We start from the raw sequence: 13,965 nt of genomic DNA on the forward strand, positions 1-13,965 counted from the left end.
CCATGAAGGCTTTGGTGGCATAAAGAGGAAGATTTTGGGCAGTTCGGTACAAGGCAGTTCCCATGTGCGCCATCTTAACACTACTCCGAGTTATAAAGTCCAAAAGGCGAAGGAGTGATACCTCATCCATAGGGAGGGCACCGTAAGGACCGATCTGCTGATCTACGAACTCGATCGCGTCAAAATCAGGGGCATCAAGGTTGAAAGGCTAAATTATTTTTCGCTTTTTGTTGGGAGGAGCACCAGAAGTGGCAACAAAGGCTTGGGGAGGATCAACCAAACGAACCCGGGGAGTCGGGATTACCTTCCTCGCCCCAGGTGAGCTCGAAAAGGCCAACTTTGACTGGGCCTGGGAAGATCCCTCCCCGGCCGCCTTGGCCGAGACGTTTTGAGATGCGGTAGCTTTCCTCACCCTTTTGAAGGCCTTCATAGATTCATTATTCTTAATCATCTCTGCAAGTAAAACACAACAGTAAAGAATTAAGTCACAAATCGGAAAAGAGTTTGTGAACAATACAGGAGTAGACAATAGAGGAAAATCAAAAAGATAACTACCCAGCTCAATTTGGAGGAGAAAGGGATTGGTTAAAAATTTCTTTGCGTCAAGATGGGGAGGCTGACCCCAGTGTTCTTCCAAGATAGTCACAAAAGCTTGCTCAGCCCTATCCAACATTTTCCATGTATATCTAGATACTCTCACATCCATTTGCCATTCCAAGGGAAAGGCGGGCTCGTCATTTTCATCCAGAAAAAAGGGCCGAGCTCCTGCAACAGCTCGAACCTTGAAAAAGTAATTTTTAAAATCACGGAAAGATTCATCAACATGGAGAAGACCTTCTTTCCCTGGGAAGCTCGGAAAGAAACCCAAGCGGCTTTCTTCTTTACTACCCCAGGCTTCGTCAAAACAAAGAGATAGAAGAAAAGAGATTGTGAAGCAGGAATACTAAATCCATGACACAACAATTGAAAAATCTTTATGAAACCCCAGGAATTGGGGTGAAGTTGGGAAGGAGCAACATTACATGACCATAACAGGTTGGTCTCAAAATCAGTGAAAGGAAGAGTAATACTCATTTGACTAAAAAAGAAGTCATAGGCGTAGAAAAAAGGGCGCTCTCCAGCAATCCGAGTAGAGAAACAGACCCTCTCCTCAGAACTCGGAGATACAAATTCATAGTTCTTTTCATCGCCACCACTACCACAGATCTTATAAAATTGTCTAAGTTGCTGACAGAACTCAGAGTCAACCAAAGAAACACACAATAAAACCATAGAATCCACCCAATCATCCATGCCCTCAAGAACATGGGAAGACGTCTCAACAATATTTTTGCGAGAAGACATGAGGCCAACTAATCCTACAACAAGAAAAGAAGATCAGATTACTAAAAAACATCTCGGACGAAGGACAAAACAACTCGGCTAATACGATTCAGATGACACAAACAACAAAAGGAAAACCCCAGAACCCCTACAGAAGGTCCAGGGGCGTCCTTTGAAGGCAATCAGGGAACAAGGATTCCGGAAAAACCTACAAAGCTAACTCTTTAAAGTGAAAAAGAAAGCAACATGCATCCCAGAAAGCTACAAATCAGATAAAGCCAAAACAGCTATATTCCAAATTCTTTGTCTTAGCTTATCAACAAACAAAATGGCAAAGCATATCAAAGAAAAAGTCATCAAAGACGCCACCTTTTCCAAGAAAATAAAAAACCCCCAGAAAAAACAAAATGACAGAATTCATCAGTAGAAGCTATCAGCATGACAAAAAGAACAATCTTTCAAAGAAAACAAGCAGTGTGAGCCCCAAGAATGCAAAGGGACCATTTCAAAAGGAAAAAGAAAACTATTAAGCAGCAAACAAGCAGGCACACAGATTCAGACTTAAAGAGAAAATCGAAACCCTATCAAAAATCGAAGGCAAAAAAGATGAAAGAGGCACAAAGAAAGAAAAACCAACCTGAACAAATGAAGAAGCTTCGAGGGAGGTTGAAGATGGAAAGACGGAATCGCCAGCAAAATCGCTGAATGACACCACAACGCAAGAAAGGTAAAATGTAGGCAAAAAATAGAAAGCGAGAGAACGAATGGAGAAGTGGTGCACGAAATTGTGATCACATTAATGTAGTACTCTTTGTTATTGTATGGAATCATTATTATGGCTCTTTACTATGTGTGGACACAACTCCGTTCAACTAACCAGCAAGTGCACTGGGTCGTCCAAGTAATACCTTACGTGAGTAAGGGTCGAATCCCACGGAGATTGTTGGTATGAAGCAAGCTATGGTCACCTTGTAAATCTCAGTCAGGCAGATATAAAACAGTTATGTGGTTTTCGAATATTAATTAATAAAATAGGGATAGAGATACTTATGTAAATCATTGGTAGGAATTTCAGATAAGCGAATGGAGATGCTTTTCGTTCCTCTGAACCTCTGCTTTCCTGCTATCTTCATCCAATCAGTCTTACTCCTTTCCATGGCTGGCTTTATGTGATACATCACCACTGTCAATGGCTACTTTCGGTCATCTCTCGGGAAAATGATCCAATGCCCTGTCACAGCACGGCTAATCGTCTGGAGGCATCACCCTTGCCAATGGCTTCATCTTATCCTCTCAGTGAATAATATGCTCACGCACCCTGTCACGGCACGGCTATTCATCTGTCGGTTCTCGATCATGCTGGAATAGGATTTACTATCCTTTTGTGTCTGTCACTAACGCCCAGCACTCACGAGTTTGAAGCTCGTCACAGTCATTCAATCATTGAATCCTACTCAGAATACCACAGACAAGGTTTAGACCTTCCGGATTCTCTTGAATGCCGCCATCATTCTAGCTTACGCCACGAAGATTCTTGTTAGGAGATCTAAGAGATATTCATTCTAGCTTAATTCATGTAGAACAGAAGTGTTTGTCAGGCACGCGTTCATAGGGGAGATGGATGATGAGCGTCACACATAATCATCACCTTCATCACGTTCTTGGGTGCGAATGGATATCTTAGAAGAGAAATAAGAATAATTGAATAGAAAACAGTAGTACTTTGCATTAATCTTTGAGGAACAGCAGAGCTCCACACCTTAATCTATGGAGTGTAGAAACTCTACCGTTGAAAATACATAAGTGATAGGTCCAGGCATGGCCGAGATGGCCAGCCCCCTAAACGTGATCACAGGATCAAAATACAATCCAGGATGCCTAATACAATAGTAAGAGGTCCTATTTATAATAAGCTAGTCACTAGGGTTTACATGAGTAAGTAATTGATGCATAAATCCACTTCCTGGGCCCACTTGGTGTGTGTTTGGGCTGAGCCTGAGTGTAGCATGTGCAGAGGCCATTTGTGGAGTTGAACGCTAAGTTCTGTGCCAGTTTGGGCGTTCAACTCTGGTTTTGGATCCTTTTCTGGCGCTGGACGCCAGATTTGGGCAGAAGGCTGGCGTTGAACGCCAGTTTACGTCGTCTATTCTTGGCCAAAGTATTGACTATTATATATTGCTGGAAAGCCCTGGATGTCTACTTTCCAACGCAATTGGAAGCGCGCCATTTCGAGTTCTGTAGCTCCAGAAAATCCACTTTGAGTGCAGGGAGGTCAGAATCCAACAGCATCAGTAGTCCTTTTTCAACCTCTGAATCTGATTTCTGCTCAAGTCCCTCAATTTCAGTCAGAAAATACCTGAAATCACAGAAAAACACACAAACTCATAGTAAAGTCCAGAAATGTGAATTTAACATAAAAACTAATGAAAGCATCCCTAAAAGTAACTAGATTCTACTAAAAACATACTAAAAACAGTGTCAAAAAGCGTATAAATTATCCGCTCATCACAACACCAAACTTAAATTGTTGCTTGTCCCCAAGCAACTGAAAATCAAATAGGATAAAAAGAAGAGAATATACTATAAGTTCCAAACTATCAATGAAACATAGCTGCAATCATATGAGCGGGACTTATAGCTTTTTGCCTCTTGAATAGTTTTGGCATCTCACTTTATCCATTGAGGTTCAGAATGATTGGCATCTATAGGAACTTCAGATTTCGAATAGTGTTATTGACTCTCCTAGTTCAGTATGATGATTCTTGAACACAGCTTCTTTATGAGTCTTGGCCGTGGCCCTAAGCACTTTGTTTTCCAGTATTACCACCGGATACATAAATGCCACAGACACATAATTGGGTGAACCTTTTCAGATTGTGACTCAGCTTTGCTAAAGTCCCCAATTAGAGGTGTCCAGGGTTCTTAAGCACACTCTTTGTTTTTGCTTTGGACCTTGACTTTAACCGCTCAGTCTCAAGTTTTCACTTGACACCTACACGCCACAAGCACATGGTTAGGGACAGCTTGGTTTAGCCGCTTAGACCAGGATTTTATTCCTTTAGGCCCTCCTATCCACTGATGCTCAAAGCCTTGGGATCCTTTTTATTTGCCCTTGCCTTTTGGTTTTAAGGGTTATTGGCTTTTTCTGCTTGCTTTTTCTTCTTTTTTTTTTTCTATTCTTTTTTTTTTTCGCCCCCCTTTTTTTTTTCTGCAAGCTTTGTTCTTTGCTGCTTTTTCTTGCTTCAAGAATCATTTTTATGATTTTTCAGATTATCGAATAACATGTCTCCTAGTCATCATTCTTTCAAGAGCCAACATATTTAACATTCTTAAACAACAACTTCAAAAGACATATGCACTGTTCAAGCATACATTCAGAAAACAAGAAGCATTGTCACCACATCGATATAATTAAGCTAAGTTTTAAGGATAAATTCGAAACTCATGTACTTCTTGTTCTTTTGAATTTAAAACAGTTTTTATTTAAGAGAGGTGATGGATTCATAGGACATTTATATCTTTAAGACAAAGTTACTAACTACTAATGATCATGTAATGGGGACACAAACACAGATAAGCACATAACATAGAAAACGAAAAACAGAAGAAATAAGAACAAGGAATGAATCCACCTTAGTAATGGTGGCGTTTCCTTCTTGAGAAACTAATGATGTCCTTGAGCTCTTCTATGTCTCTTCCTTGTCTTTGTTGCTCCTCCTTCATTGCTTTTAGATCTTCTCTGATTTCATGAAGGATGATGGAGTGCTCTTGATGTTCCACCCTTAGTTGCTTCCAATAATTGTGTGGAAGAAAATGTATCCCCTGAGGTATCTCAGGGATCTCTTGATTTGCAGTCAAATGTTCTACCACTGAGCTATAGACCCTTGATGAAAGCTTTTTGTCTTCCCTTTCCTCTTTCTAGAGGTTTCTTTGGCCTTAGGTGCCATCAATGGTTATGGAAAAAACAAAAAAAGCTATGCTTTTACCACACCAAACTTAGAATGTTGCTCGCCCTCGAGCAAAAGAAGAAAGAATAGAAGAATAAGAAGAAGATATGGAGGAGATGGAGGGAGATGTGTATTCGGCCATATGGGTGGGATTGGGTGGGAAAGAGATGTTGAATTTTGAAGGAAAGTGGGTGTTTGGATGTGAGTGGTAAAGGGTTAATAGGGAAGGGTGTTTATTGGGAATAGAGGATGATTGAGAAGAGAGAAGAGAGTGAGTGGAGGTAGGTGGGGATCCTGTGAGGTCCACAGATCCTGAGGTGATCCTGTGAGGTCCACAGATCCTGAGGTGTCAAGGCATTTACATCCCTGCACCAATTTAGGCATGTAAAATGCCCTTGCACACAACTCTGGGCGTTCAGCGCCAGGTTGGTGCCCATTTTGGGCGTTCAACACCCCTTTGCTGCCATTTCTGGCGTTGAACGCCAGAACCATGCTTGTTCTGGGCGTTCAGCGCCAGGATGCTCCCATTCTGGGCGTTCAGCGCCAGAACTATGCTCTGTTCTGGCGTTTGAACGCCAGACAGATGCTCCTCCAGGGTGTGATTTTTCTTCTGCTGTTTTTGATTCCGTTTTCAATTTTTATATTTATTTTGTGACTCCTCATGATCATGAACCTATAAAGACACATAACTAAGAAAAATATAGTTAGATAAATAAACATTGGGTTGCCTCCCAACAAGCGCTTCTTTAATGTCAATAGCTTGACAGTGGGCTCTCATGGAGCCTCACTGATGTGCAGAGCTTTGTTGAGACTCTCCAACACCAAACTTAGAGTTTGGATATGGGAGTTCAACACCAAACTTAGAGTTTGGTTGTGGCCTCCCAACACCAAACTTAGAGTTTGACTGTGGGGGCTCTGGTTGACTCTGCTTTGAGAGAAGCTTTTCAAGCTTCCTCTCCATGGTTGCAGAGGGAGATCCTTGAGTTTTGAATACAAGGGAGTTCTCATTCCATTGAAGGACTATTTCACATCTGTCAACATCAATCACAGCTCTTGCTGTGGCCAGGAAAGGTCTTCCTAGGATGATGGATTCATCCTCTTCCTTTCCAGTATCCAGGACTATGAAATCAGCAGGGATGTAAAGGCCCTCAACCTTTACTAACACGTCCTCTACTTGTCCATAAGCCTGTTTTCTTGAGCTGTCTGCCATCTCTAGTGAGATTTTAGCAGCTTGCACCCCATAGATTCCCAGTTTCTCTATTACAGAGAGGGGCATGAGGTTTATTCCCGAACCAAGGTCACACAGAGCCTTAAAGATCATGGTGCCTATGGTACAGGGTATTATGAACTTTCCAGGATCCTGTCTCTTCTGAGGCAATGTCAGTTGATCCAGATCACTTAGTTCATTGATGAACAAGGGAGGTTCAACTTCCCAAGTATCAATGCCAAATAATTTGGCATTCAGCCTCATGATTGCACCAAGAAACTTGGTAGTTTGCTCTTCAGTGATATCCTCATTCTCTTCAGAAGAGGAATACTCATCAGAGCTCATGAAGGGCATAAGGAGGTTCAATGGAATCTCTATGGTTTCTAGATGAGCCTCAGAGTCCTTTGATTCCCCAGAGGGAAGCTCCTTATTGATCACTGGACGTCCCAGGAGGTCTTCCTCCTTGGGATTCACGTCCTCTCCTCTCCTCACAGGTTCGGCCATGGCGCTTATGTCAATGGCCTTGCACTCTCCTTTTGGGTTCTCTTCTGTATTGCTTGGGAGAGTACTAGGAGGGATTTCAGCGATCCTTTTACTCAGCTGGCCCACTTGTGCTTCCAGATTTCTAATGGAAGACCTTGTTTCATTCATGAAACTTACAGTGGCCTTAGATAGATCAGAGACTAGATTTGCTAAATTAGAAGCATTTTGTTCAGAGTTCTCTGTCTGTTGCTGAGTTGATGATGGAAAAGGCTTGCTATTGCTAAACCTGTTTCTTCCACCATTTTTAAAGCCTTGTTGGGGCTTTTGATCCTTCCATGAGAAATTTGGATGATTTCTCCATGTTGAGTTATAGGTGTTTCCATAAGGTTCACCTAAGTAATTTACCTCTGCTATTGCAGGGTTCTCAGGATCATAGGCTTCTTCTTCAGAAGATGCCTCTTGAGTACTGTTGGATGCAGCTTGCATTCCATGCAGACTCTGAGAAATCATATTGACTTGCTGAGTCAATATTTTGTTCTGAGCCAATATGGCATTCAGAGTATCAACCTCAAGAACTCCCTTCTTCATAGGCGTCCCATTACTCACAGGATTCCTTTCAGAAGTGTACATGAACTGGTTATTAGCAACCATGTCAATGAGTTCTTGAGCTTCTGCAGGCGTTTTCTTTAGGTGAATGGATCCACCTGCAGAAGTGTCCAGTGACATCTTTGATAGCTCAGATAAACCATTATAGAATATATCCAGGATGGTCCATTCTGAAAGCATGTCAGAAGGACACTTTTTGGTTAACTGTTTGTATCTTTCCCAAGCTTCATAGAGGGATTCACCTTCTTTCTGTCTGAAGGTTTGAACATCAGCTCTAAGCTTGCTCAGCTTTTGAGGAGGAAAGTACTTGGCTAAGAAAGCCATGACCAGCTTATCCCAAGAGTTCAGGCTGTCTTTGGGTTGAGAATCCAACCATAATCTAGCTCTGTCTCTTACAGCAAAAGGGAAAAGCATGAGCCTGTAGACTTCAGGATCTACTCCATTAGTCTTAACAGTATCACATATCTGCAAGAATTCAGTTAAGAACTGAAAAGGATCTTCAGATGGAAGTCCATGAAACTTGCAGTTCTGCTCCATCAGAGAAACTAATTGAGGTTTCAGCTCAAATTTGTTTGCTCCAATGGCAGGAATGGAGATGCTTCTTCCATGTAAATTGGAATTAGGTGCAGTAAAGTCACCAAGCATTCTCCTTGCATTATTATTATTTTCGGCTGCCATCTCCTCTTCTTGTTTGAAAATTCCTAACAGGTGCTTACTGGTTAGTTGTAATTCAGAGTCCTTTCAGGTTCTGGATCTGCTTCAACAAGAATATTCTTGTCCTTGCTCCTGCTCATATGACAAAGAAGAAGGCACAGAAAAATAATAATAATAGAGATCCTTTTTTTTTTTGAATGAGGGAGAGATGTTAGTAGATGAATAAAAAAAAAGAAGGAGATGAGAAAGAAGAGAATTTTCGAAAATAATTTTTGAAAAAGAGTTAGTGATTTTTGAAAATAGTTTTTGAAAAATGTTAGTAGTTTTCGAAAATTTTTGAAATCAAAAATAGAAAATAAAAATAATTAGTTAATTAAAAAGAAATTTTTGAAAAAGAAGGAAGATATTTTCGAAAATGAGAGAGAGAGAGTTAGTTAGGTGGTTTTGAAAAAGTTAAGAAACAAACAAAAAGTTAGTTAGTTAGTTGAAACAAATTTTGAAAAGATAAGAAGTTAGGAAGTTAGGAAAGATATTTGAAAAGATATTTTTGAAAAAGATAAGATAAGAAGATATTTTTGAAAAGATATGATTGAAATTAGTTTTGAAAAAGATTTGATTTTTGAAATCACAATTAATGACTTGATTCACAAGAAATCACAAGATATGATTCTAGAACTTAAAGTTTGAATCTTTCTTAACAAGCAAGTAACAAACTTCAAATTTTTGAATCAAAACATTAATTGTTTATGTTATTTTCGAAAATTTGGTATGAAAATAAGAAAAAGATTTTTGAAAAATATTTTTTTGAAATTTTCGAAAATAACTAAGAATTTTGAAAAAGATTTGATTTTTGAAAAAGATTTTGAGAAAGATAAGATTTTCAAATTGAAAATTTGATTTGACTCATAAGAAACAACTTTATTTTAAAAATTTTTTTGAAAAAGTCAACTCAATTTTCGAATTTGATGAGAGAAAAAGGGAAAGATATTTTTTTGATTTTTGAATTTTTTTTGAAAATCATGAAAAATATGCCATGCATGAGATTTTTTAGATCAAAACAATGAATGCATGCAAGAATGCTATGAATGTCAAGATGAACACCAAGAACACTTTGAATGTCATAATGAACATCAAGAACATATTTTTGAAAAATTTTTAATGCAAAGAAAACATGCAAGACACCAAACTTAGAATTCTTTAATGCTTACGCACTAAGAATTCAAGAATGCATATGATAAACATGAAAAGACACAAAACAAAAATTCATCAAGATCAAACAAGAAGACTTACCAAGAACAACTTGAAGATCATGAAGAACACTATGAATGCATGATATTTTCGAAAAAATGCAAGATGCATATGCAATTGACACCAAACTTATAACATGACTCAAGACTCAAACAAGAAACACAAAAATATTTTTTGATTTTTTTGATTTTCTAATTTTTTTTGGATTTTTATTTTATATTTTTCGAAAAATTATTTAGAAAAAGGAAAAATAAGGATTCCAAAAATTTTTAATATGAATTCCAGGAATCTTACCATGTTAGTCTTAAAGCTCCAATCAAAGGGTCTGGCATGGCTTAACAGCCAGCCAAGCTTTAACATATAATTACATGGGCTGGAGTGATTAGTTGAATACCAATCCCAAAGTAGTTTGGGTATGGCTTTACAGCCAGATATGATTCAACATATTTCATGAAACACTAGAATTCATTCTTAAAAATTTTGAAGCCATAGAATAATTTATTTTTGAAAACATTTTTTTTTTTCGAAAACAGATGAGGAAATTTTTGAAAGATTTTTGAAAACTTTTTGAAAATAAAAAGAAAAGTACCTAATCTGAGCAACAAGATGAACCGTCAGTTGTCCAAACACGAACAATCCCCGGCAACGGCGCCAAAAACTTGGTGATGTTGCCGGATCAAAAGGGAATCTGGCACTGATGTTACCGGACCAAAAGCTTGCCGAAGACTCAAACAATCCCCGGCAACGGCGCCAAAAACTTGGTGCACGAAATTGTGATCACATTAATGTAGTACTCTTTGTTATTGTATGGAATCATTATTATGGCTCTTTACTATGTGTGGACACAACTCCGTTCAACTAACCAGCAAGTGCACTGGGTCGTCCAAGTAATACCTTACGTGAGTAAGGGTCGAATCCTACGGAGATTGTTGGTATGAAGCAAGCTATGGTCACCTTGTAAATCTCAGTCAGGCAGATATAAAATAGTTATGTGGTTTTCGAATATTAATTAATAAAATAGGGATAGAGATACTTATGTAAATCATTGGTAGGAATTTCAGATAAGCGAATGGAGATGCTTTTCGTTCCTCTGAACCTCTGCTTTCCTGCTATCTTCATCCAATCAGTCTTACTCCTTTCCATGGCTGGCTTTATGTGATACATCACCACTGTCAATGGCTACTTTCGGTCATATCTCGGGAAAATGATCCAATGCCCTGTCACGGCACGGCTAATCGTCTGGAGGCATCACCCTTGCCAATGGCTTCATCTTATCCTCTCAGTGAATAATATGCTCACGCACCCTGTCACGGCACGGCTATTCATCTGTCGGTTCTCGATCATGCTGGAATAGGATTTACTATCCTTTTGCGTCTGTCACTAACGCCCAGCACTCGCGAGTTTGAAGCTCGTCACAGTCATTCAATCATTGAATCCTACTCAGAATACCACAGACAAGGTTTAGACCTTCCGGATTCTCTTGAATGCCGCCATCATTCTAGCTTACGCCACAAAGATTCTTGTTAGGAGATCTAAGAGATATTCATTCTAGCTTAATTTATGTAGAACAGAAGTGTTTGTCAGGCACGCGTTCATAGGGGAGATGGATGATGAGCGTCACACATAATCATCACCTTCATCACGTTCTTGGGTGCGAATGGATATCTTAGAAGAGAAATAAGAAGAATTGAATAGAAAACAGTAGTACTTTATATTAATCTTTGAGGAACAACAGAGCTCCACACCTTAATCTATGGAGTGTAGAAACTCTACCGTTGAAAATACATAAGTGATAGGTCCAGGCATGGCCGAGATGGCCAGCCCCCTAAACGTGATCACAGGATCAAAATACAATCCAGGATGCCTAATACAATAGTAAGAGGTCCTATTTATAATAAACTAGTCACTAGGGTTTACATGAGTAAGTAATTGATGCATAAATCCACTTCCTGGGCCCACTTGGTGTGTGTTTGGGCTGAGCCTGAGTGTAGCACGTGCAGAGGCCATTTGTGGAGTTGAACGCCAAGTTCTGTGCCAGTTTGGGCGTTCAACTCTGGTTTTGGATCCTTTTCTGGCGCTGGACGCCAGATTTAGGCAGAAGGCTGGCGTTGAACGCCAGTTTACGTCGTCTATTCTTGGCCAAAGTATGGACTATTATATATTGCTGGAAAGCCCTGGATGTCTACTTTCCAACGCAATTGGAAGCGCGCCATTTCGAGTTCTGTAACTCTAGAAAATCCACTTTGAGTGCAGGGAGGTCAGAATCCAACAGCATCAGTAGTCCTTTTTCAACCTCTGAATCTGATTTCTGCTCAAGTCCCTCAATTTCAGTCAGAAAATACCTGAAATCATAGAAAAACACACAAACTCATAGTAAAGTCCAGAAATGTGAATTTAACATAAAAACTAATGAAAACATTCCTAAAAGTAACTAGATTCTACTAAAAACATACTAAAAACAGTGTCAAAAAGCGTATAAATTATCCGCTCATCAAGAAGTTACAAAGAAAAATGAAGGAGAGAAACCGTTTCTGATTGCAAAAATTCAAAATAAAAGCCAAGGGAAACAGGGCAATCAATACCAATTAATGAAGGTATTAAACCCTCGCACGTTCCCAGTAACAGAGCGCTGATATAAAAGCGTGCACTTTCAGAGGAAAACGTTCCACATTCAAAAAATTTCTACAAGTAAAGAAATCGACAAATGCTCGAGTTCAGCTTCACTAGAGAAGGATCGAAGTCAAGGACTCGACCTCAAAAAAGAAGACCGAGCTCAAGCAGGGGCATTGTTCACACCCTGGGTCGAGATATCCAATTCGAGATGTTCAGTAACAAAGACATCGACCTCTTCAGGTCAGGCTATCCAACCTCTTCTCAAATAGTTCGGTCAAATCGAGAAGAAAGCCCAGTAAGGGGCCCAAATAGAGGAGCACGACCCAAATTCAAAGGCAGTCCAAGCCTATAAAGATAAGGGCGTTTCCCTTGAAGATAAGCTGACTTCAACTCAAAGATAAGATAAGATAAGATAACTAAACTTATCTTATCTAAAAAGGGTTACTCTACACCATTATAAATACACTAGAGCACCCAGGTATAACTTATACTCTGATTCTACTAAAAAACCTATTTAATACCCATGCTAACTTAAGCATCGGAGTCTCTTGCAGGCACCCCCCACCCTCCGGTGACAAAGGATCAGCAGTGCAGCCAGTCCAACAAGTCGGACACGACAGCTCCGGTTGTCACCCATCAGCCGGACACGTCATCTCCGACCAGAACAGAAGATCTCGTCCGAGATCGACCTACAGTTTCAGGTAACCCTCGGAACAGTAGGCATGTAGTATGGAGTAAAGACAAAGATTTCTCTTCATTGGGAGTAGGTTAGGTCATTAAAGAAGGGTACACCTAACCACCCAATGTGCAGAATTTTTCCTCCCAAGGAGCTTTTTCAAGGACATCTGACCTCCTTTTCCAGCATGAATTTAGCCGTGCCACCTCCTTTATGTGTCCTATCCATCAATCTCTTTTTCCATGTACCTATTCATCATAACAAGACAAAAACATCAAAACTCTACACTACACTTGGCAGCAAAAGTAATAAAGGTGGTAACTAAAATTTGAAAAATTGAAAAAATTGGTTAAGTGTTTCTCATGAGGCAATGCTAGCCGTGACTTTATTATGCATGTGTGCACCCTTGGTGGACACCAAACTTAGTGTTTGGCAATGTGGTTCAAAGGATTAATTCACTTTTCTAGAGTGCAAATCTCATGGATTTTGTGAATCATCCTAGGTAAGTTTACACTAAAATTTGTTTCCACCAAGCAATGTCATTGAAAGCTTAACAACATTCTTGTCACCTTTGATTAAATTATTATGAGAAACACTTTAATTTTTGAATATGAAATAAAAAAAATATGAAACATGGTTGTAACTTCATGGAATTCAAGACTTAAGACAAATGGTCTCTCTTCAATTTTCAACATAGTATATATGTGACACTAGCTCAATGTTTGGCCATATACTTCAAGACAGTGCTGTAGTATATGTTCCAAGATGGCTATATGATCATCATGTTTTCAAAACCATTTTGGGGTGCCTTTTGGCACACCAAACTTAGAGATGGATAATATACTTCAAGCTGTTATATGCAAGTGTTCAATCTTTCTCTGAGAGCTTGATTTCATGTTAGTAAACTAGTGATTATTCATATCAAAGCAGTAAAATCAATAAACTAAAGCATGGGCTACCTCCCATGGAGTGCTTCTTTAACGTTATTAGCTTGACAGTTGATCTCTATCATGGAGGATTGTAGTGCCTGTGGTCCTCTCCTCTCACTATGAAACTGTCCCCATTTGATTCCTTAATAATTTTCAAATGCTCCAGGGAAAGGACTCTTCTGATTGTGAATACTTGAGGTAACTGACATGGGATGGTTGGAAGGTGAGGTGGGATTAGTGGATGGTGGATTGATATCACCTTGTCCCCAGGAGAAAAAA

At 39.5% G+C, this 13,965-nt stretch overlaps 1 non-coding gene across 1 annotated transcript; it reads left to right on the top strand.

Annotated features, from left to right (window-relative positions):
* Nucleotides 1–7,740: 7,740 nt before the first annotated feature.
* On the top strand, nucleotides 7,741–7,848 carry LOC112752363 (small nucleolar RNA R71). The gene has a single exon (XR_003176803.1). It is a non-coding gene; the product is annotated as a small nucleolar RNA R71 (small nucleolar RNA).
* Nucleotides 7,849–13,965: the final 6,117 nt, after the last annotated feature.

This window comes from Arachis hypogaea, chromosome 15, assembly GCF_003086295.3.
Source record: "Arachis hypogaea cultivar Tifrunner chromosome 15, arahy.Tifrunner.gnm2.J5K5, whole genome shotgun sequence".
NCBI lineage: Eukaryota > Viridiplantae > Streptophyta > Magnoliopsida > Fabales > Fabaceae > Arachis > Arachis hypogaea.